The sequence below is a fragment of the Pleurodeles waltl genome, chromosome 1_2, assembly GCF_031143425.1.
Source record: "Pleurodeles waltl isolate 20211129_DDA chromosome 1_2, aPleWal1.hap1.20221129, whole genome shotgun sequence".
NCBI classification, from domain to species: domain Eukaryota; kingdom Metazoa; phylum Chordata; class Amphibia; order Caudata; family Salamandridae; genus Pleurodeles; species Pleurodeles waltl.
In genome coordinates this window covers 189828871-189855129 of record NC_090437.1, presented here as the reverse complement: position 1 = coordinate 189855129, position 26259 = coordinate 189828871, and positions in this window count along the sequence as shown.

Here is a 26259-nt window from a genome sequence, read left to right as displayed (position 1 = left end):
GCCCGCTGTAGTTTTCTTAAGACCTATTACAATCTGGCAAGGCATCGATTTCACCAGCGCTGCGACAATTTATTAGCTGCTGTGCAGGCACTGCATCGATTTTTATGCCGCTCGGCTCGGTGCTTGGATTTTCATTTTGGTACTGCCACCAGAAAGAGACAGCAAGACCACAGACACAACCAGAGCCACACACTACTCACACCTATACACCACTCACGCACCCCACATCAAACACCCCAACATATTACTCTACACAACCTCACCTACACACCTCACACAACAACCATGGCACCACAAAGACACCCCCGATTCTCAGAGGAGGAGCTATGGGTCATGGTGGAGGAAATCATCAAGGTAGAGCCACAGCTATTAGGAGCACAGGTGCAGCAGATATCTATAGCTAGGAAGATGGAGCTATGGCGGAGTGTCGTGGACAGGATCAACACCGTGGGACAGCACCCAAGAACAAGGGATGACATCAGGAAGAGGTGGAACAACCTACGGGGGAAGGTGTGTTCCATTGCAGCAAGACACCAACTCACTGTACAGAGGACTGGTGGTGGACCCCTACCTCCTCCCCTACAACTAACAGCATGGGAGGAGCAAGTCTTGGCAATCATGCATCCTGAGGGCCTGGACGGAGAAGGAGAAGGACTGGATTCTGGTAAGTCAACTCTATTCTACTATTACCCCCCTACCTGCATGCCATCACATACCCCCACCCTCACCCTCACTCCCATCACTCTACCACCTTCCATACCCCCCACCATCACATCTCACTCATTCCAATGGCAAGCCCTGTATGCTCTAACAATGCATGGACATCAGTCACAGCCCTGCATGGACACCTATCACCAAAGAATGCACACTAGAGAGAATCAGTGAGCCCACCACATAGCAACTTACAAAAGTTAAAGCTGCCACGGTAAATACAACCAAACAGGGCAACCCACAGATGCACAATATGTCACACCCAGAAACAATACCACAGCATTTACGTCTCCACAGGTATCCCAGCCAATGTCACCGGAGAGGAGGTGCCAGCAATATCTAGTCCCCCAACAGAAGAGGCCCACAGTGATGACAGCAACTCTGGTCGCCTGGATCTGGATGACCAACCTGGCCCAGCAGGGAGCTCTGGACAGTCGGTTACCCAAGCCCAGTCACACACCACCACAGTGCCTCCCCCATCTGGAGACACCATCCCAGCACCCACCAAACAGACACACACCTGTGTCCCCAGGAAATGTCAATCAGCAGTATGTCCACTTCTACATGGACCCCAGGGCACACCTCATACCCAAGACAATCAGGGAACTGGGGTCAGTGGCAGTGGGCACACGGTTCAGGGGACAGAGGCACAGGACAACAGGGAAACTGGGAGGATTGCTGTGTACCAGGGGGACGACAGGCCCAGGGAACCGACTCTCCGGTAGGCACTAACAGAGATCCTGGGAGCATACCAACATTCCCAGGACACGATGGGCCAGATCCTGGAATGTGCAGGAGAACAGGCGGCTGCAGGAGGGACAGTAACAGGGGATCAGGGAGGACTTGCAGGCCATCAACACCACCCTGGTCTCCATAGCAGGGGTGCTGGCAGACATGGCCAACATTATGAGGGAGGCAGTCTCACAACAGCTGGCCTGTGCCACTAGCCAGACTTCTGAACTGCCTTCCATCTCCGCTGCCGTTAGTGGACAGGAGGCCCCGCCACAGGACTCACAGGCCAACAGCACCCCTCCCCCTGCAGAAGGAGAACCACCCCACAAACGATCCCTGTGATCCAGGCAGAAGCAATAGACTATTGCCAAGACCCCCTCCAGGAAATGAGACTCTCCTGATTGTCACCCTTGTGTTCCACTCTGCCACCCTGTCTACCTTGAACTGCCATTGCTCCCCTTCCTATGTCCCTTTGGACAATGCATCTGTGCTACAAATAGACTGGAACAATACCCTGGACTTCCTTCCATCATTATCCCATCCCATTGCACTTGCCTCTCTTTTTCTTAGCACTTCAATAAACACCCTCATAAAAAATACAAGTATGGAGTATGTCACATTTCTAAAGTATGTATAAGTTTAACAAGGTACAAACATTGCAATTCAACTGTACAGTAAATGAGCACATAAGAAAGACCTGTAGTTGGCTGCAGTGATCACACCAAGAGCTATAGTTGGGAACCAACATCTGTAAAATTAATTGTCAAAGGGTACAGTAAGTGGGCATAGAAGTAGGAAATAACAGCATGACAGTACCAAAGTATTCCAAAATAATGACAATGAAATGTGAAGTAACACTGTCTTACCTATGTGTCATTGGAAATATTGTCGTATCACTTCTGTTCTGTTGTCCTCATCCTCACTGTCCACAGAATCCACGGCTGCAACACGGGCATCGCCAGCCTCCTCCTCCTGCAGAAAAGGTACATGGAGTCTGAGAACAAGGTTGTGCAACATGCAGCATGCCGCTATAATCTGGCAGACCTTCTTGGGTGAGTAACACAAGGATCCACCTGTTAGATGGAGGCAGCGAAACCTGGCCTTCCGCAGGCCAAAGGTTCTTTCTATTATCCTTCTTGTTCACCCCTGTGCCCCATTGTAACGTTCTTCTGCCCTTGTCCTGGCATTTCTCGCAGGGGTCAGTAGCCATGATAGGTTGAGGTAATCAGAGTGACCTGCAAATATTGAGGGACAACATTTAGCCACACACTATCCCATATGGCCCACACCATACCCATACGCCAACACATACTGGGTGGGGACCAGGGCTCACTTATTAGCCAGACCCTGTGACTCTGTAGTTGGCCCATCACATTTGAGATCCTGCTATTTCTCAGGATAAAGGCATCAAGCACCGACCCAGGATACTTAGCATTCACATGGGAGATGTACTGGTCCCACAAGCACACCATCTGTACATTCATAGAGTGGAAACTCAATGCACAAATTCAAAGACTAGTGCTGTTTTCCTGTGGTATAATTGTTTTAATCTGATTTACTTCACTTCTGTAATTTCTATACAAAATTTAGAAAACAAAAAGATCATTTGAAACAAATTGCTACATTTGAGTAGTTTCTCCCATTTCTAAACATGTAACATAATTAGTATCAGCACAAATCGTGTATCAATTACATACATTTCCAAAAAAGATTTGTTCATCACAGTTAAGTACAATAAAGTATAATTTTGGCATGAACTAAATCCTCTGTGCCATCATTGCAAATGCAGGGCCAGACCTTGATGCCAGGGATGAAAGGAATTTGATACAACAAAAAAGATGCAATAGGCAAACTATTCTTGATTCACATCATCAGCTGGAGCCAGAAATCCTGACTCACATGAGGAATCCAACATCGGTTACTCCAATAATCCAAATTGTGAAAGAACTACATTTTTGGACACAGGATCAATCCAAAATATTGTGGCAGTATCTAGTGAAATGTCACAACCACCTTAAAACGGTGTGGTACAAGAAGTTCAACAATGATGAGGCACATCAACAGCCTTGCACCTTTAACACAAAAATGATGAATTAGCAAATGTGATTGGAGATGAGTATGCTCTGGCTCAAATCCAACATGTGAAACAATACATATTGCCCTGGTGGCAGCATACAACAGAAAACAAGTCTAATGCAATATCAAAATCTCCTATACAATCAATGTGCAAGGTGTCTTTGTACAAGATTTGTGCATCCAAAGTGTGTATATCTTTCACAGGATCAACAAATGTTCCCTTTGTACTTGCCAACAGCAACATATAACAGCAAATGTAAAAAAGTAAAAAATATATTGAGCAATAAATTCTCATCCCATTGATCATTCATAAACTATTAAAAAATGATCCTATTGTCATATTGTACTTCCCAACAAGCCAGACCCTCTCATTTGCAGGGGTATGTTGCTGTTCCGTAGTACAAAGGAATCGTATGTTGACCCTGGGAAAAGGGCACACACCATTGAGATGTGCAAATCAGGTAAGCAGACAACTTGCACATTGATTGAATGGAAGTTCTTCCGATTGAGGTAGATGCAGTGATTAAGTTATAATCTAGGGCCTGCCCCCCTGAAATGGCATCCGCCTGTCCTGTGTGGCGAGACATGTGGAAGTGAGGTAATTCCGCTGATGTGCGCCATTGCGGGAGATGGTCGGGAACCGCTGTGCAACTCCTCATTGGTTAACATTGGGCCCTATTGGGTACAGTGGCCAATGTTGATGTACGCCAGCGGTGACGGTAGGCACCGCCGTGGATGTGACTGCCATTTTCTATCTGATCACTCACTTGCTACCTGACCTTCAACAGGAGAGGACATACACTGCATGTGCTGCTGTTACCTGTGTCTGGAACCTACCATGGCCCATGTGACTGGGGAAAGTGCCCCTGCCTTCACCTCGGTGGAGTTGGAGAGACTGATGAATGGGGTCTTACCCCAGTACGGACAGCTGTATGGGCCTCCAGACCAACAGGTGAGTACACTGTGGGCACGATGCATGTGACATGAATGCATGGAGTGGTGTGTGTGAAGGCCTCATGTAGGGGGCTGGGGGTATGTCCCCTGGGTGGCGTATTAGTTGTGTGCTGGGCCATGTGTGTGTAAATGGTGATGTGAAGGGGCATGGGGGGGCCAAAAGTGTAACAGGCAAGACTGTCTGACTGATACTATTTTCCTGTGTGTATTTCCTCTGCAGGTCAGCACCCATCAAAAGAAGGGTATATGGCGTGCCATCGGCAAGGACGTGTGGACCCTAGGGGTCTACAGCAGCTGGGGATGGACTCCCAATGAGGAAGGGGTGCCCGTCGAACCCTGACCCCCTGTTGGCCCGCATACTGGCGGTGGCCTATCCTGAGCTGGATGGGCGCTTGAGGGCATCACAGCAGCCACAAGGGGGTGAGTACAGTGCCCATCATTACAACTTATGCATGGAAGGGTGGTATCCGGGTGGGGGTTGTGTTCAGTGGGTGCCCCTAGGCCAGTCCTGACATTGCAGAGTAGGTTCCCTGGTGGCAAGGGTCCTGTAGGGATAATCCTGCTTTCTAGCTCGTAGGCATCCAATACTGGTCAGGGCTGCGTGGGTCCCAGGTGTGCTGCATTTGGCGGTGTGTGCCCCTCCCCATGCCTTGGTGGCTAGCAATATCACTGGTAGTGCAATGCATAGTGCGTAGGGCTGTTTCCTGTGTGTGAGGGTGCTGTGTACGCCAACGGTGGTGTTAGTGCAGGCACTGACCAAGTGTATCCTTTGTCTCTATCCCCCCTTTTTGTTTTGTCATCCTTTCCTTATGTGCATTAGCATCATCTGGTGGAGGAGCAGAGGCACCGGCGACGGAGGGAGCTGCATCCCACAGGACCCAGGATGCAGAGTCCACCAACGCTAAGGGTGCCAGTGGGACAGAGGGCGAGGGGAGCACCACGGTGGAGACTGGAGAGGACAGTTCTGACACAGATACCTCCTCTGATAGAAGCTCCCTGGTGGTGGCAGACATCTTGGTGACCACCCCAGCTACAGGTGCAGGCACCACCCCCATACCAGCACTGCCCTCCCAGCAGCCCCTCAGCGAGTTGCCCGTGCCCGCTCACCCAGGAGGGTGGGCATCTCCTTCACCCCAGGCACCTCAGGCCCTGCCCCAGGGAGCCCTGCTGCCCTGAGTGAGGAGGCTATTGACCTCCTGAGATCCATCTCTGTAGGGCAGTCAATCATTGTAAATGCCATCCAGGGGCTGGCAGCCCAGATGCAACAGACTAATGCATTCCTGGAGGGCATTCACACTGGCTTGGTGGCCCAACAGGGATCGATCCAGGCTCTGGCCTCTTCTCTGATGGCAGCCATTGTCCCTGTTTCCCCCCTCCAACTTCCTCTTCCCAATCCCATTCCCCTTAACCCCCAACCTATCCCAAGCACACAGGCAGACGAGCATGCACACAAGACAACACACAAGAGTGGCACAGGCAAACACAAGCACCACACATCATCCCACAGTCACTCACACAAACACCATCCAGATGCAGACATACCAACATCCACTATTTCCAGTCTCCCCTCCTCCTACTCCTACTCCTCCACCTCCCTCCCAGTTCCATCTACACTCACACCTGAATGCACTACATCCTCATCCACTACCAGCATCACCACCACACCTAGCAGAACACACACCTCACTTGCAGACACCTCCACAACAGCCATGCACACGTCCCCTGTGTCCTCTCCCACTGTGACTGCCCCCATCCTAAAGTACACAAACGCAAGCACTCAGACATTAAACAGCCATCCACATCACAACAGCGTCCAGCCCATGCACCTGCACCCAAAATCAGCAGACAGACACCTCTTACAACCACTCCCTCTTCCTCCACTCCCAAACCTTCGCCCTCTTCCCACCCCAATGTCCCTAAAAAGCTTTTCTTATCCACCATTGACCTCTTCCCAGGCAAGCACCTCAGCCACCCAGTCCATGGGCCCAGTAGTCACCACACCCACTTGTGGTGGGAAAGAATCCAGGGCACATGTATTGAGGGTGAGTCAAGGGTAAGGGGCCCGCCTCAGCTGCTGCCAGGAAGACCAAGGAGCCTGCCCCAGCTGCTGCCAGGAAGGGCAAGGAGCCTGCCCCCAGCTGCTGCCAGTAAGGGCAAGGAGCCTGCCACAGCTGCTGCCAGGAAGGGCAAGGAGGCTGCCCCAGCTGCTGCCAGGAAGGGCAAGGAGCCTGACCCAGCTGCTGGCAAGAAGAGCAAGGAGCCAGCACCAGCAGGCAGGAAGGGCAAGGGGCCTGGGGCAGGGACTCTGACGAGCCCCCAACACCAACCATGGTTGTGCAGTCATCCGAGGCTGCAGGGAATGGGCTGGAGCCTCCCCCCACCAGCAGCAGCAGCACCACCACCACTGAGCAGCCATCCGAGGCTGCAGGGGATGAACTGGAGCCTCTCCCCACCAGCAGCGGCAGCACCACTACCACCACTGAGCAGCCATCACCACCGGCGGACGGTATGTAGTCCTGCCTCCATGGGCTGCTGGGCAGCCTGCACCCTGCAAATCCATTGGGTATGACACCCACCTGAGAGACTGTGACCTTGCACTCCCCAGGTTCAAGAGCACAGGGCACAATGTCCTCTCCAGAACCAGTGGGTAAGACACCCACCTACCCCAGCTTTCACAGGATCAAGAGCACAGGGCACGATGCCCCCTTCAGAACCAATGGGTATTAAACCCACCAACCCCAGCCTCCTGAGGATCAAGCACAGGGCACGATGCCCCCTCCAGAACCAGTGCGCAAGTCACCCACTTGAGAGACTGTGGCCTTGCAGTCCCCAGGACCAAGCACAGGGCATGCTGCCCCCTCCAGAGCAAGTGGGCAAGTCACCCACTTGAGAGACTGTGGCCTTGCACTCCCCAGGACCAAGCACAGGGCATGCTTCCCCCTCCAGAGCAAGTGGGCAAGTCACCCACTTGAGAGACTGTGGCCTTGCACTCCCCAGGACCAAGCACAGGGCACGCTGCCCCCTCCAGAGCAAGTCACCCACTTGAGAGACTGTACCCTTCCACTCCCCACGACCAAGCACAGGGCATGTTGCCCCCTCCAGAACCAGTGGTCTTGATTCATCTCCCGGCTGAGGTGCCCCCCGTCCCCAGTCCCCCTGAGGTGCCTGCCTATTTTCCAACTGATGCCCCTGCAGTGTTCTCTCTGTGTTGATGCAGGTGACAAGTGGAACCTTGGACTTTGGTCTGTGGCCCTGTGGCCCACGCACACTGAGGACTGGGCAGTGTCTCTTGAACTGTACAATTGTATATGTCTGTTACATTACATATTTCTTATTGATACTGTGTTGATCTTATTACACTCACTTTAGTAAATTCCTGTTGTCCTTGCATTATTCATCCGAGGTACGGGATAAATATATTTCAGTACTGCAGCTCATTGTGTGTATGGTGTTGGAGGTGGGGGTTTGTGTGGTGCGTGAGTGTGTCACTCTTTTTCCTCCCCCTCCGCTGTGTGCTAGGTGGCTGTACTCACCGTTGCCGTCGCTGCCGTCATTGGAGTTCGTGGTGGAGCAGCAGAAGAGCATGGGGAATACATACAGCTCGGGCTCCATGGCAGCGAGGTTGTTCTCTGTGTCTCCAATGGTGAGTCCTTTCCCTTCTGTGCAGTGTTTCCATCTGGATTTTGATGTCGTTGGTATCACCCCGGAAAAGGTGGCGGATTGTGTTATTGTAATATGGTGGGTGGGACATTGACTTCTGCTTGGCTGTAGCCAGCTACTGCTGTGGTGGCTGTTGTTTCCACCCTGGCGGTCAGTGTGGTAAAATGGCTGTCTATCTGAGTTCTCACCACCATGGTCATAATTTGGCAGTAATTACCGCCAGCCTGTTCGCAATACTACCGCCACTTTTACACCAACTGCCAGGTTTGTAATGAGGGCCTAAGTCTTTGATGTCCCTGAAACTTCTTAACAGGAGTCAAGCTCAGTCAAAGCCCTTGGAGAAATTTCACATGCAGGATACACAACAAAGTCCAGTTTTTGTCCCCTTTAAGGCAGAAGCAGCAACTGCAGGACAACCCAGCAAAACACACACAGCAAAGGGATAGTACTCCTTCCCCACCTCTTCCCCTTGGCAGGTTCCTCTTGATCAAGAAGTGCTCTAAAAATCTGGGGATCTGGGTCCACTACTTATACTCAATTCTGCCTTTGAAGTAGGCAAACTTCAAAGGAAAGGCTCTGTTTTTCACAAGATCCTGCCTTGCCCAGGCCTGCCCTCAGCCACACTACGGGGGGTTGGAGACTGCATTGTGGGAGGACAGGCACAGCCCTTTCAGGTGCAGGTGTCAGCTCCTCCCTCCCCACTGTAGCCCAGGAGACTCATCAGGATATGCAGGACACACCTCAGCTCCCTTTGTGTCACTGTCTAGAGAGAATTCACAAACAGCCCAACTGTAAGTCTGACCCAGACGTGGCATCCACAGGCAGGCATATCTCTATCTGATGCCAATGGGAAACTGTACTTAAAAGATATTTAAAGGAAGTCCCCATATTAACCTATACGAGAGATAGGCCTTGCAATGGTAAAAACTGAATTTGGCAGTATTTCACTATCAGGACATGTGAAACACACCAGTACATGTCCTACCTTTTAAATACACTGCACCCTGTCCATGGGGCTAACTAGGGCCTACCTTGGGGTTGACTTTCATGTAGGAAAAGGGAAGGTTCGGGCCTGGGAAGTGGGTGCACTTGAGAGGTTGAATTGGCAGTGCAAAACTGCACACACAGAGACTGCAGTGGCAGGTCTGAGACATGTTTACAGGGCTACTCCTGTGGGTGGCACAATCAGTGCTGCAGACCCACTAGTAGCATTTGATTTATAGGCCCTGAGCATCTCTAGTGCACTTTACTAGTAAATCAAATAGGCCAATGAGGGATAACCAATCATAATCACAATTTATACAGGGTGCACTTGCACTTTAGCCCCGGTCCGCAGTGGTAAAGTGCCCAGAGTACCAAAAACCAGCAAAAACGAAGTCCAGCACACAGTCAAAAATACAGGAAGCAGCAGCAAAAATACAGGGGAACCAAGCCAAGGACGCCACGTCTAACATGTGTGTTCCACAGCTGAAAGTGGGGAGAACTACCCAATCTCATGGGAGTTCTCATCATTAAGGCAGAAGAATCTGGACAGACCATCAGACCATCAGCATTGGTGTGTTCTGTACCAGGGTGGTGTTCCACCGTAAAGTCCATTCCCTGAGAGAGATGGACCACCTCAACAATTTTGGGTTCTCACCCCTCATCATCATTAACCATCTGAGGGGCCTCTGGTCTGTCTGAACCCGGAAGTGAGCCCCAAACAAGTAGGGTCTTAGCTTCTTCAGTGTCCAAACCACAGCAAAAGTTTCTCTCTCAATTGCTCTCCACTTCTGTTCCCCGGGGAGTAACCTCCTATTAATGAAGGCTACAGGCTGGTCTTGGCCCTCTTCATTTAGCTGTGCTAGAACTGCCTCACTCCAAGGGGAATCCTCCAGGTCAATACCTAGCAGACAATCAACAGGCATGGTTGGACTCACAGCTACCCTCAAGGAACCTGAGACCCACCCCCCCATTCAAAGGGAACCTGCATCACCTTACACAGGCACTCTGAGTTGTCTACAGCAACTAGCTGGTGAAGCACATTGGGAACCACTTGCTTTTCAGACACAAGGTGACACCTGACACCTTACAGTAGTCACACTGGCTCCAGTATCTCTCAGAGCCTCTACCCTCTGTCTACTGATGGTCACCCACTGCCTGAACTTCTTAGTGTACTCAGGCATGAGGGTCCTCTGGAGCATCTCACTGTCCCCTAGTGAGACAAGGGTCACTGCAGCTGGATTACACCCTTCTCCTGGAACCAACTCCTCCCCAAGCGCTACACTGGCCAACCCTGTGACTGTGTACCAGTGTGTGCCATTGTCCGTTTGGGACACGTGGGATCCTCCCTCATGTGACCCTCCTGATCACATGCATAGCACTTACGGGGGGCCTCTCTGTAGGCTTCTCTGTAGAGATCCATGGCTTCTTCTCACCTGGGGGCTGAGAATCCTTACACTGGGAACTAGGTTGGGGCACTTTAGAGAACTCTCCCTGTTTACGCTTACCCCCCCCTTCTTCCTATGGGTGCCCTGCCCACCCTTGGCTGAGTCTCCCCCATACCTCTTTTAGACCATGGTGCTCCCCCACCGGTCCGCATCCTGGACAAGCTTCCTGGGGTCAGTCAGCTTGCTGTCAATTAGGTGCTGACGCAACTCTAAAAAACAAAGACTATACAAGTGCTCCCATGCAAACATATTGTACAACCCCTGATAAGTTGTTACCTTGCTGCTCTTCACCCATTCATCCAGTGCCCTGAAAAAAGAATCAACACATTCCAACCAAGTTTGAGAATCCCCCTTCTTGTAAGACCTGAATCTCTCCTTGCACTGATGTATGTGGAGTGAGACCATATCTAGTGAGTAGGGCATACTTCATGGTAGAGTAGATGAGTCCCTGAGAAGCCCCTATGGCTGTCAAGGTATCCCTCTCTTCTACCTCAAAGTGCTTCTACAGACCTGCCTCCTCAGTGTACCTCAGAGACCAGGTTCATCTGAAGAGCTAACTCGTACCCTGTAAAACACAAGTATATGTCATTCTCCCTCTTATGATCCTTTACAATATCTTTAGGAATGTGCACTCTTTTCTCAGGTTGCACTGGAATACTGCTGCCAGCATCTGTGCTGGACCTGCCCTTCAGATCCAGCTCCTTTATGCTCTGCTCATGAGCTAAATACATTTTTCTCTCCTCCATGGCCAGTGCCATTTTCAATGCCTCTACCTCTCTATCCAGTTTGGGAAATTCCTGCTTGAACTTCTTCAGCTCCAAATGATGCTTTCTCTCTGCTTGTCTGTCCTTCAGCACTGTCTAGAGGGATTTCACAAACAGCCCAACTGTAAGTCTGACCCAGAGATGGATTCCACAGCCAGGCAGAGGAACAGAATGGTTAAGCAAGCAAATGTCCACTTTCTAAAAGTGGCATTTTCAAACAGGCAATCTAAAAACCAACTGTACCAAAAGATGTATTTTTAAATTGTGAGTTCAGAGACCCCAAACTCTATATCTCTATCTACTCCCAATGGGAAACTACACTTAAAAGACATTTAAAGGCAGTCCCTATGTTAACCTATAGTAGAGATAGGCTTTGCAATAGTGAAAAACAAATGTGGCAGTATTTCATACATGTAAAACACACCAGTACATGTCCTACCTTTTCAATATACTGCACCCTGCCCAGGGGGCTACCTAGGGCATACCTTAGGGGTGCATCACATGAAGTAAACAGGAAGGTTTTGGCCTGGCAAGTGGGTACACTTGCCACTTTTGCCAGGTCGAATTGGCAGTGCAAGACTGCACACATAGACATTGCAGTGGCAGATCTGAGGCATGTTTACAGGGCTACTCCTGTGGGTGGCACAATCAGTGCTTTAGGCCTACTCGTAGCATTTGATTTACAGGCCTTGGGCCCCTCTGGTGCACTTTACTAGGGAATTGCTATTAAATCAAATAGGCCAATCAGGGATAACCAGTCATAATCACAATTTATACAGGGAGCACTTGCACTTTAGCCCTGGTCTGCAGTGGTAAAGTGCTCAGAGTACCAAAAACCAAAAACCAGCAAAAACAAAGTCCAGCACACAACCAAAATTATAGGAAGCAGAGGCACAAAGACAGGGGAAACCACACCAAGGATTCCAGGTCTAACAATAGGTTTCCTTGACACCTATTGTTCACTCGTTATATTTTACTAAATGAATTGCTTTATAGCTGGTATACAATACCCATTGCAAAGTGCAGCTCATTTATTGGCTCAGGGTACCTAGGGTTCTTGATGAACCTGCAAGCCATATATATCCCCACAACCATAAGGGTCCAACAGACGTAACCCTGTATTGCTTTCCAAAATCTGCCATAGGTGGATTAAGTTACAGAAGAAAACGTAGACAGAAATTGCCGTTTTTTTTAAACCCCATTTTGATATTTTTTTTTATTTCAACTGTTACTTTCTATAGAAAAAACTTGAAGGATCTACACAAATTACCCCTTGCTGAATTTAGAATTGTGTGTGCTTTTCGGAAATGTTTAGCAGTCTGAGATCCACCATTGATTTCACACCCATTTTTGTCACTAACTGGAAGGAGACTGAAAGCACAAAAAAATGGTAAAAATTGGATATGTCCCAGTAAAATGCCAAAACTGTGTTGAAAAATTTGGTTTTCTGATTCAGATCTACCTGTTCCTGAAGGCTGAGATTTTAGCTTGGCAAACCTTTTGTTGATCCCATTTGCAGGGGAAAAACCACATGCTTTCGTCTGCAGCACGTTTTTCCAATTTTTCCCAAAAAACCCACATTTTAGCATATTTTGGCTAATTTCTTGGTCTCCTCCAGTGGCACCTATAAACTTTGGGTACCTTATGTGCAAACTACTCCAAATAGCCAAACATGTATTGGCACAGGAGAAGGAAAAGGCCTGGCAGCAAAGGGGTTAAGGGCAATAGTAAATAGACCTAATCCTAGTTGGGGTGTACAATTTAAATGTCATCCAGTCCATTTATTCACTGATCCTCACGAAAATATAACATTTTGTCAAAGGCTAAAATTGGCAGGGCAGAAGGAAGGGTTGCTTGTGAGGGTGGAACCAGTCGTGCCACATGACTGAGTGTGGTCATCCCCCTTTCTGCATCCTCCACATCTATAAAGATGGAGCTCAGAGTATATGCAGTCCAAAACAAGGTCCTGGCTCAACGTACCACTCGCTGACTGTTTTCTAGGTGATATTTCGAGAATAGGGGTTCACCTCAATATTATGATCTACCTCTAAATGCTTTGATAATCATTGAACAGTGGTCAACCTGCATGTCCATGTTGTATGCTTTAGCTGATCTGACGCAGCCTTTAATCCTTCTGAAGTTGATAAAAATGAGTACAATTGTCTGGTGTAAAAGTAACGTTTGGCAGTCATTTAAAGTTGTCAATTTGTCACGTTTGTGGATGTCTAAAACCAAATGCAGGAGGAGAGAGGAGATTTTCCCTGAGTCCTCTTTTCATCGCTTTTCTGACCTCCAAACCATGAACTCCCATATCAAATTCTTTGTCATTCCTACATCCCAATTGGAGTCCACTTCCACTGCTATTCCAGCCTTCCTTCTTTGCCTCTTTCCGACTCCTTGGCGTACATCGTATTTTGACCCTTCCATCCCACTCAGTGTTCCTGTGTTTCTATCCCCCCCTTTCCTGTGTTCGAATAGGCACTTGATGCGAAAGGAAGAGAGGGCTGGATGAGAGGTGGCCATGTGTACTAATGCAAACAAGGAAAACGGACTTTCTTACACCAAGCTGGGTATTAAAAGAAAACCACAAAAGGGGTGACATAACACCCCAGGGTCCTGATGCTACTGCTCTGTACCCGCTGCACTGGTGATAGCTGTGCCCCTGCAAATGCAGCTGTGTTTCAGGACCCGGCCCTGAAGCAATCGCGGTGCAAATACACAGTACTTACATGCATCCTTTGTATAATGCCGCTGAAGCTACACGACTACGTAAAAAAGCAATACTCCTAATATTATGTATTATTAATAAAAGCAGTATTCGTGTTATTATTATTGTTATTATGATTATATTATTATTGTTTATGTTTTTGGTTAGGCGGGGGGTTGATGTTGCTGCTTTTTTATTTCTCCATAAAAACCCACACGACTATCTAATCAATCCCAGTTGCACTTTCTCTGACACACTGCCAGATGTCTACCATTCTCGATCATGTCAGTAGGTGGCTACCGTGCCGACTGGAAATCAAAATTAGCCCTGGCAAAACAAACAAGATACACACTACAGGAGGCCGTAAACTGATTGGAGCCACTGGGGCATGTTTGGGTCACGACAGCCCTTCCTGCCCAGAAATCAGTCCCATCGCCTGCATCCTACTGAGAAAATCCCAGAGTGGCGCAAGTATGGGTTTCATATATTAAACGGCTGTCATTGCAAAGTTCACTGAAATGTTTACTTCTGTTTCCAGGAAGGGCGGCCCCGCGTAGGCACACATCTCCAAAATACACAGCCAGAAGCATGGAGGTTGTTAAAGTAACGCTGCCCACAAAGGAAGAGCATTAAGGCGTTGACAGGGAGGAAGCCGAAGCGGAATGTGGCACTGTACACTGCTGATACCTCCTCAGGTCCGTTTGGGAACCGAGACAGTTCCCCCTCCGACAAGTAAGTGATTGGATTAAGAGGCCCGTCTGACAGCATGTCTGTTCAGCCACAGAGGCTAATCAACCTCCCCATCCTGCCCGCTAATAAATCCGGCACCGGGGACCATTCCGCTTCATGATGGCTCCCTGGAGGGTTTTTAAGGCTTCTCTCGGAGAAACCTGCGCGGAGTCTATTAAAATCGCAGCTCTCTGCACTTGTCGGGGAGTCCCAGAGAGTCTTGGGAGATGCCCATCACCTCAGCGGCGGTGGCCATTACGTATGCGCGCGGGAAATTGGCTGCCTCGCGGAAACCGAGCGGAGGCCCCACTGTCAGATCTGGAATTCAGCAACGAGAGGCTCGGATCAAGAAAGACAGTCAGAGGAACTTTGCGATAGGTAAACTGTAGTCTTCACAGAGTGCTCTTGTCCAGAAGCCCTGAAATACATTCTGCTGCTTAATTTCTCAAGAATTCAGGGGAGACTAGACTCAGCCAAAGAAGGGTACAACTCGCAGTCTTTCAACTCTGTGTGATGTGGACAGACTTATGTCTGTGGGATTCCAGTTGTGGTAAAAGTTACTTTGTATTATTGTAATCTGCAATTAGAAATTTGGACAGTGATTGTTGTTAGCACGTTACATCTTAGGTTATATTCTTCTTGGTTGCCAATAGTATTTTAGTAAATAACATTTTGCAGAGTAGATGGAAATACAACTGACACATTTTTCTGCCAACAAATGAAAATACCAATGACCCAAATCCATTTACATGATGCACTCTCTAATGTTCACAAATTGACATACTGCTGACACATTTGAATACATGACTTAGCCAACATTGTCATCAATATTAGATACAAATCAACAGAAATATGTTTATGTGATATGGCCAAAACCGCAGACAAATTTGGATAACATTGGCACAAAACTCCTTACACGATACAATCAACAGTGCAGCCAAACTGAGATACCACAGGCTCAAATTTGTTTACGTGATACAACTAATAATACAAATTCAAACAGACCCAACACAAACTACTTTTGTGATGCTGCTCTAGTCTTCTATATTTAAAAAAATCCATGATATGTGCATTTTATTTCTTAGGAGAGAGATACTGCCTAATCCTATAATGGACTGGAAAGGGCTATGCTTAAAAGAGGTGATCACCCTAAGTTCCACTCGGAACAAATTTCTTCGAATAGGTCAAGCACAATGGGTTCTGTATCCTAATAGGCACTTTAAAAGTGCAAGCAGGCCCATTGCTCACTTCCCTCGTATGGGAAAGTCTTTAGCTGTTCAGTCCAAGCACCGGCTTAAGATAATTGACATTAGCAATGCAGATGTACTGCATCTATTAAAAACAATATTTGCATTACTTTTGTCTGTGGTTTTGCTGTAGTAGATTAGTTCATAGTACATATCTGGGCCCTTTTGTTCCCTACAATATAAACCTTGCTACATAAACATCTTGTATGCTGATCCAAAGTCCCCACTGTTGGCAAGGAGGTAAGTAAATCTATCTGTACTAAGGTGTTTGCCTCTCTGTCAAGGTAGTGGAAAATTTGGAATGTGATCTGATGGCATTGCATAGTCTGCATATGGAGGTGGGAAGCAAGTTGTGGTTCAGACAAACAAGTTATTTACCTTTGGTAATGTCTTTTCTGGTAGACACTCTATCTAACTGCACTTTCCTCACCTTAGAATATTCCCCACGCATCAGACTGGATCAGGAAAACTAAGAAGTAGTACCCCTGCTCACCAGAAGGTGACAACTGCAGCTCTGAGATGATGTATTTTGCACTGGATGTGACTTCCATGGGCCCATATAGGAGCTGCCCATGTGCACTGACACAATTTGCACTTGTGACGCATCTGAGTCATCACTAGTGTGCAGATTCCTAGATTATCATCTTTATAGGTGAAACAGTGCAGTGCACAGAACTGAAGGGGTCGGTGAGGAATCTGCAGTTAGATAGTCTCTATCAGAAATGGCATTACCAAAAGTAAGTAACTTGTTCTTCTGATAGAGACTTTTACCTCCTCACTTTAGAATCGATACCATAGCAGTACATATAGGTGGGTCTGTGAACTAAAACCATAGAAGTATATATAGTTGGGTCTGTGAACTGGCTCAAACCAGAAAGTCCTGCATTGATGAATGCGCAAAATGTACAGCAGAAACTAGTTCTTCATGAACGCTTGCAGGACACCCACATTGCAGCCTGACAGATGTCCAGGACAAGCACTTCGCATGTCAATTCAGTAGTAGCATCCTTGGCTCTGGTCAAATGAGACAGTAAGCCTCCAGGAGGCTGCTTCTTTGCAAGTGTGTAGCAGATTTTAATGTAGAGCACAATCCAGCAAAAGATGGTCTTTTTCTGCATCGACATTCCTTTCTTTGCTCCTGCAAACCTGACAAAGAGCTGATCCTCGCTTGTTGTTGCCTGGTATGATAAATATAGAAGTTCAGTTCCCTCTTCGGGTCAAGGTGATTGAGATACTCCTTCTTCTTAGAGTGGTGAGGTGAAGTAAAGAATGTCTGCATAGTAACAGTTTGACCAATGTGAAACCGCATCATCACCTTTGGTAAGAAGTACACACAAGTCCAGAGAACCAGCTTGTCTGGGTAGAAGGTAGTATAAGGAGGGTTGATGGCGAGAGCCTGAAGCTCGCTCACCCTCCGGGCATTTGTTATGGCCACTAAGAAAACCATCTTAAGGGTAAGCAGCCTGAGGGGGCAGCTATGCAACGATTTAAATGGGAAACCTATGAGCAAGGTCAAAAACAAATTCAAGTCCCACTGGGGCATGACAAAAGATGAGGGGGAAAAAAGTTGAAGCCCCTTAAGCAAATGCATCACAACTTGTGACATAAACAATGAAGGCTGGTCTAGCAACTGTAAAAATGTCAAAATAGCTGACAGATAACCTTGAACCATGCCTAAAGCAAGGCCTCGTTGGGCTAAGGGCGACACAAACAATAAAACTCGGACAGTTTATCATGAAGTGGGTTAACCTGTCAGTTCACGCACTAAACCATAAATTTGTCCCAATGGCAGACATATATCGACTTGGTAGGGGGATGCCTGGCTGCCAGAATAACATGCATAACATAGAGAGGAAGACCAAAAACACTCATCTGGCACTGCTCATTCTCCAAGCATGGTGGTAGAACATGATAGGGCATAGCAGGGGAGGGCATAGCACCTCCGAATGATTTACAGCATCCCCTTGTCTGAGGAGATGACCTGCCATCCTGTCAAAAAGTGCTTGATCCTGTCTTCAACAAGGTGGCTGTGGGCTGCCAAGAGCACATTAAAGAGACTTGGTGGGTGTAGCAGCTGAAGGGATGGTGGATTATGCTACTTGCTGCCTCTGCTGTCCACACAACATATGGAGCCCTCTACCGTGGCCATGAAAGAACCGTGAGGGTTGGTGAGCAGTGTCTGCTGACAGTGTTGGAAGGCCCTTCCAGATCCATGCAAGGGATGAAATTAGGAGTTTTCTGGCATAGAGCGATGGCCAGCCCATGGGAGCACGGTGTAGCCCTGCTATCCATTAAGCACTCCTGCACCGAGTCTGCTTTATCCTCAAAAAGATGGGATCCATTGAAGGGCATGTACATCAAAAAGGATTGGATATCCCCAGAAAAAAAGTTGAGTGCATCAAAGCATGCTGACTGATGGCAATACAGGTCATAATAGCTTGCCCAAGGAATATGTAGGTTTGTGGCTGCAACGGATAGAAAATGTGGCTGCATTCCAGCCATCTTGAATGGCTTGGGAGATAATGATGCAAGCTTCCCCTGGTGCTCAGGACAAGACCTCACTCAAAAAATACCATAAGGCATGGCTATAGTGACCAAGAAGACAGGAAGTATTAATTGAACACAGGGTAAGGCTTGTGGAAGAGAAAGCCCTGCATTTAAAAGTGTCAATGAATTTGGACTCCGTGTCCGGTGAAGCAGAGGGAAACATGTTAGGCTGCACCCCGCTAGCTAATTTCTACCGCCAGACCCTCAGGGGAGGGGTGCTGTGTGAGAAAGGATGGGTCCCCTGGTGCTGGACAATGTCATCTAGCCATCTGGCAATTGACTAGGGCATCTGAGGAAGGCTTAGCCCAGGTCCTCAGAAAAGTATGAATCAAGGCCTAATGAAATGTTAGTAGAGGCACAGAAAATGTGTGGGCAGGTTGAAGGACCTCAGTCAGCAAACTGGTTTGAACCTGCCTATGGGTGAGCTGGGGGTCAAGAATGTCCGCAGCCCTGCACACCACCATGGTGAAGGATGCAGAGTCCTCTGTGGCCCTACCAGGAGGGAAGAATAGCAACTTATTCAAAGTTAAAATACATTTTAATTAAATACATTTAACATTTTAGAACAATATGCCTGTGATTTTGTACTCATTTTTTAATTTGTGATATAAATGTTAAATCTGAATCTCAATACTATTGTAATTTATATTTTTGCATTTGATATTTTTTAACTAAATATTTTTGTAGGATGATATTCTGTAATCAATATTTTTGTTATCATAAACATAAGTATAAGGATGCCAATATTATGTTTATCTCTATGTTGACCTCAATATTATTGTAGATCAGTATTTTTATAGAGAATATTCAGGACCACAATCATCCAGAAAATGAAGTTGGACCTCAGATTTTCCTGGGAAGAGCTGAAGTCATAGTATAGAGAGCACACCAGAATAAATTATGCCTAGTTAGCTTTCTGGAAGGCAACCATCCCAAAAACTTCCTTTGTGACTGGTTCTGCTCCTATGTGCCAGGGACGGAACTTGTGGCATGTTTCATTATAAAGAGAGCGCATCGACCCCTAACACATCAGTACTGTTTCCTCAGGGGCTCTTCCACACCCTCTCATGACCCAAGTATTGAACCCAAAAGGCTGCGACATAATGCGAATGGCCTGGTCCGCATAAAGGGGCCAATACAACATGACTCAGTTTAATTCAGTAGCTAGACAAAAGTCAGAGACAATCGTAAAAGTGCACATAAAATACAATCATATTAAAACAAATAAAAAAGCATGAATTTGCAACAATGTACAGCTTATTTTAAAAACAAATTAATCCAATCCGCAAACAGACCTCTTCCTAATTCAACAGTTGCATTGAATGCAATGCTACTATACACTTGACAAATGTATATATATTTTTAAAAAGGCAATCAAAATAATTTTTGTAATAACTCTCCCAGTGGGATGGATAATGGATAAAACAGGGCTACCTACCATTAACGAACTGTAAAGTAGCAGAAAGCCTGTCAGTTTACTAAGCTCTATGTCTTCCCTCCTTAAGCACCTTCTTTTTAAATCACACATTTGACCTGTAATTTATCCTCATTACTCACTGAGAGCAGGTTCTCAAAAAGGGAGGCCTGTCCCAACCGTTCTAAGCTCTGTTTAACATATGCGAGCCAAGGCACTAACGGCCCTTTATCACACAATATCCAGTCTCTAATAATCAAGTGGTTTAAGGATGCATGAGGATTTAGCTAAGTAGATAACCAGAAAGATAGAGGGCCCAACGTAACAAGATCTTCTAATTAGAGTAGACTAAACTCTTCATGAGAGATGTAATGCAATTTGGAAGGGGGTGCAGAGAGGAGACATCTACATAAACATTTTTTTTCCGCCTTTTAGATCTCAACTAGTGACATAGTTGGGTTGTCACCTAAAGGGCGAGGTATATTGAAACAGCACCTATATTGTGGCCGAATTTCAGACGTCGGTGCGAGATGTTAGTCGATCAAGTGTCAGAGGAATTCAAGACCACCCTATGATAAGGGGAATTAGTCACCCATTCCAGTCTGTTTTCATCATCATGACTAACCGGATGCTCACCTTTCCAGACTATACTAAATTTGTGCAGACATAGAGGAAACCATTCAGATAAGTAGAAAGGAAGCTGAGAGCCACAAACATGGATTATAGGCTAGTGCATCAGGCTAACAGGCTAATCTCAAGGTACTATTCTAGTCCAAGGCTCACTTGTTTGACAGCCCAGTGGCAGCATACTATTGGGTAGATGAGAAGAAGGATATATAGACAAACCACACAGAATAGGGCAAGAGACGTAATCTGGCAAAAATGGCCACTCAGACGAGTACTGAATGAACCGTAATGGTGACAGACAACATCAGCGATCAAGGCAAGGAGAGGAGATAAAAAACAAGAAGATGAGACTCTTATACAGACTCCTCATCAGACACAGCAGATCAAGAGTGGAAACTCCTCAGCCTCCTTCACCCAGGGATACCTACATTGAGGAAATGTAGGAATGGAGCCTGACCCAGAACGGGTGGGTAGGTTGGTTGGGAATCATCACTGCAGATATGATACATGGAGGGTTCTACATCAGTGAAGCAGATATCTCAGCCTGAAGGGTAACTAGACTGAAACATTGAAATAGATCATGACTGATGCCTGATCCTCATCCACAAACCCTGTCTCAGATGACATTCACTAAAGGAAATGCTTCTGACTCTTGTAAATGTTGGTGGCCTACACAATTACCATCAGGGTTTTGAAACAGGTGCCTCCCTTTATGATTTTCTCCTCCATATGTCTTTTCCTCTTGATTTTTTCCTTCCTTCCTTGCTTCCTATTTCTTTGTCCTCTATGGAGAGACTATCAGGATTGCCCTGTTTAATTACAAGTACATTGAAGGCTTAGTTGAGTTTCAATAGTGGTATGCTTGGATTCTGAAAGGAGAGGATTTTCTGTTTGGTGGCAATTCCTACAGAAATATACAGTGACAGGTACTTCATGTTCTTGAAGTGTTGGACAGTAGAGGGTAATGGGAAAATTAGGTTTGTTCTCAGTTGGACTAAATGGCAGAGCGTGATTAGGTCCATTTACATTGCAGGCAGGTGGGCCAGGCAAAACTCTCTAAACAACACACTATTTTGTGACTGACAATGATGGGTAGACATGGTCTGGTTGGCTTAGGGTTCTCACATGGAGTGTGAATGCTCTACTGAATACCATTAAAAGGCCTTTTTTAACACTTTCAAATAGATAACCCAGACATACTCCTTCTACAGGAGACACATCCAATGAGCATCAAATGTCCCTCACAGGCACATTATGTTTTTCTTCACAAGTTGCTCAATGCAGGGTTCAATCTGGGAGAGGGGGTAAGTGGAGTAGCTATAGTAATCCATTATCACCTGCCTCTCCACCTTACATTGGTATGGTGGGACACTACTGAAAAATACATGGCACTGCATGGGAAACCCTAACCCCGATGAGCATACATGTCTCTAACAGACAACTGCATGTGGGTTTCTTGGAAACCATTTGTAAGCTTATTTTGTGAATCCCATCTGGGTACTGGATATTAGGGAGAGATCAAAATGGAGTAGTGGATTGGATGCTGCACTGAATCTGAACAACTGCATTTGCCTCACAGGGACCCACCAACCTGGCTAAATGTCTTGATGCAATCAGCATTGCAGATGATTGCCTCCAGTTCCATCTTAGGGAGTGCTGCTACACATACAATTTCAGAGGCCCTTAGGTCTTTTCCAGATTAGACTAATTATTGATACAAATGCATATGTGGGCAGTGTCCTGCAAACACTTACTGGCCCAGAGTCTCTAAGACTGAACTTGAATACATGGTGGCCGACTGACTTAACAAACAATATTGTGACAAAGACAAAAATGTATTTTGATCAAAACCAGGTCATGATGGAATTCCCTCCAATGCCCTAAGGGAATTATCACCAGTAGCAGGAGTTTTCACAATTAGAGCTGCATCTCCTAGAGCTGCTATCCTGACATCTTGAGCCACCAAATTCAATCACACTGTGTGATACAGAGCAGGGCCTTGAATAACCAATAGAAAATAAGTCAAAATACTGATAACAGCACCAACGACAAGTGAACTGAGTTAATGATTTAAGGACAGAAAGGCTTACAAAATGTGTGAATTCACTGAGTGGCAATCACCGGTAAAACCCATCAGAATGCACAAAAAAGAGAGTATGCTCTGTTCTGCTCACAGTCAGACCCTGAGTCAAATGCAGTGAAACCAGAACACGTGAGCAGACTGGGCTAAAGAAACCTTGAAGAAAATGTGGGTATGCAGTAATTAGGCCAGCAAGAAAATTGAGTGGCCTGGGAATCACTCCCTAGGTTGTGCGTATCTCCGAAAGGGTATCAATGCAGAAGAGGCTTGAAATACTGGGAAAAACTAGCTGGGGAAGTTAACCAGCCTTATATGTGTCAAGGCAGCCCAGTTAACACACAAGCGGATAAGGACATCATATGGGGACTGTGAGGGAATGTCCATGTGGGGTACAAGCATATAAAAGGGACTATTCCACAGGAAGAAAAATAAAACCACCTATGCACTACATACAAGATTGCTTGGAAACATTGTATACCATTAGAAAAAAGTATGGAAGTCCAATAGTTATGTAGGTGTCAGCATGATATATCAATGGCAAACAGTAAAAACAAATACATAACAAATAACATAATGAAAGAAATGTGGAAAAAAGTATGTGAATGACAGCAAGAAATATGCACAGAAATCAATGAAAACTATTTACAAATAACAAATAATTTAAGCAAACAAATGCAAGTGAGTACACTGACTATTTAAGTGTCATCAGCAATTTTGTAGATGAATGTGCTGCTGTGCACATTGCCCATTGAATTTGTACCATCTTGGATTGACTTGCAGCATCAAATCCATCTACACTCATACTGAAATAATATACGTGAGATGTCTCCTTCTCTTTGTGGTATCAGTAGTACTTCAGTTAGCTGCCATTTGATTTCCAAGACTATAAGGTACATTTCAATTAAATGATTAACATGCGGCACAATGAAGATCTTGAACATGATTCTACACATATATTGCCCAATGCATAGTTTTTTTTACTAGGTAGTATGTTGAATATAAATTAAGTCTCAAGAACATCAAATCATCAATACCATATGCCTGGTATTACAGTTGGAGAATTGTCTTAACTCATGTATGATGGTGACATGCCCTAATTCCTTGGTAGTAATGGTGAAGTCACATGCAAAGAAATTGACAGAGCAATAGCTTTTAAGGGAGTCAGTCCCCAACTACTAGTGATATATGTTTTCACTGGAGAGTTATTAGTGGCGCGAACAATGTGATCCCTTAAATTTTTGTGTGTCTAAAGGACAAAATAGGACAAGTGGATGAAAGATCTGTGCTGATCAGTTGCAATCAATGTTTCATAATACATTTCACAATTTGTTGACTAGAAGGACATAAGTTGGGTACACAAACCATTTTGTTCAATTCATCCTTCATTTTGGGCTGGAATAATTCTTCTCTGGCATACCATCATGCATACTAGAGAAATCTCCAGACCAGTCTAACAGGGTAACCAAGACTGGTCAGCTTCTAAATAAGCACACTGGCTTCTATACGTAATCTGTGTGTCATTTACAGTTTCTCTGTATATTGAGAAACTGGCCAAATGGAAGGTCATTACACAAAGATTTAGGGTGATAGCTTTAATATTGACATGATGACTTACATTCAGCCGTTTTCCTATAAAGCCCCAATCAAAAAAACAATTGAGGCTGTCTTGTAGTTCAGAGTAAACTTAAGATCAGAGGATCACTAAATATGTCACTTTAAAAAAATCTTATAAAAATTTGTGGTTGCCTTGCCATATCTCTTCTATTTCTTGAAGTACTGTAGGTATGAATTGGAGGTATCCATCCATACCTACGACACCTCCTTCAAAGGCATAAACATATAGGATTGCAAACTTGGTAACAAAGGAGCCCCCATAGAACTACACTTGATTTGCAAATAAAAATCCCCATCAAACTCATAATAGTTTTTTTGTAGGGAAATCTTCAGTAGCGAAACAATAGATTTGATTGGCACCTCTCTGGGGGACTCTTTATGGTCCAAAGCTTATCTGATAACCAATATGCCATCTTCTTGTGGAATTCTGGTGTACAAAGATTAAATGTGTATTCACACCAACTAGTCATTGAAGAAGTAATGAATGCTAATGAATGTTATGAAATCACCAATGTCCCTCATGTAAGTCATTTTGGAGACCACATGATCATTGCTTCAAAGGTCATTACAAACGTCATTACACTTAGCCAGCGGTTCCACATCACATCCAGAACCTGAGGCTATAGGTCTTCCAGACAGATGTTTTGGGGGAACATTTACAGTTAAGAAAGAGAAATGCATACTGGCCGATCATGGCCTGGTCTTTGGCTTCAGATGTGACAGTGTGGATCTTCCTTTTAAGTTCAGACAGAGGATTAGTACTGAAGTGTAGATACTGGTTAGTACTGGCAAGTTAGCATTTATCAGTGGAGCAATAAAGCTAGTAAAATGCACCACTGGCTATCCTTAAGTAAAGGTAGACGACCCATATAACCCAGATAATAGATAAACAGGAATTCGTACTTGAGGTTAATCATGCCATGGTGCGGACCTTTGAGTCCTATCATAATGCAGTAAACACAAAGAGCACAGCTCTCAATCTGGCATACCTAGAGAGTTTTAATAAAGTCCTCCTTGTGAGGCATCTACCCCGTGAGGAGAGAGATCTGGAGGAGGACATCACAGATGATGAGCTATCAATGGTCCTGGGTCAACTTCGATCAAGCAAGATCCTCATTTTGAATGGGTTTCCTGTTGAACTCTTTAAGCAAATTTCACCCAAAGTACTTAGCCCAGTCAATGAAATGCTAAAAAAGACTATGTAAATAGAGAATTGTCACCTGACCTGTGAATGACTATAATAACAGTGATTCACAGTCCATGTGGACCCCCTGATTGTTGCTTCTCTTATCGCCTAATCGCCATGTTCAATGTTGAGGTAAAAATCCTAGCTAAAGTGTTAGCTAATGGGGGTGATTTGAGCTATGTTCTGCCCAGGTCAGTGCTGCTTTATGCTAGGAAGGGCTACCGGACACAGTATCATGAGTCTTCGTAACATACTTGATCTTGTGAAAAACTGCAGATGTTCTGGTACTTTTTATGTCTAATGTCGGGAAGGCATTTGACTCCATGGGGTGGGGCTTTCAATTCACACTACTGAGAAAAATTAACATAGGACCTAGGTCGCTCAGATACATACAATTATTTTTTACACACCTGTTGGTGAGGACCAGAGTATGCGGCAAGGGCTCAGATTCTTTCCATGTAAATAGGGGCACTAGACAGAAAGGCCCACTCTCCTCCCTATTATCCGCTATCGCCATAAAGCTGTTTGTGGATTCGAACTGGATAGATGGATTTAGGGGATTTGAATGGCTCTTGGTTATTGCCGATAGATTGTCCTTCTATGCAGATGAAGTACAAGACCTGAAGTCCTTTGAATATGTGTCCAATTTTCTGTCCTCACAATTAAGCAAACCAAATTCATGGTATATCTTGTGGCACATTATGGCAGAATCCGGGAGGTGCACCTGGCCTCACAACTGCCAAGATGGGTTTAAACACCTAGGAATCTAAGTGACTGCAGAT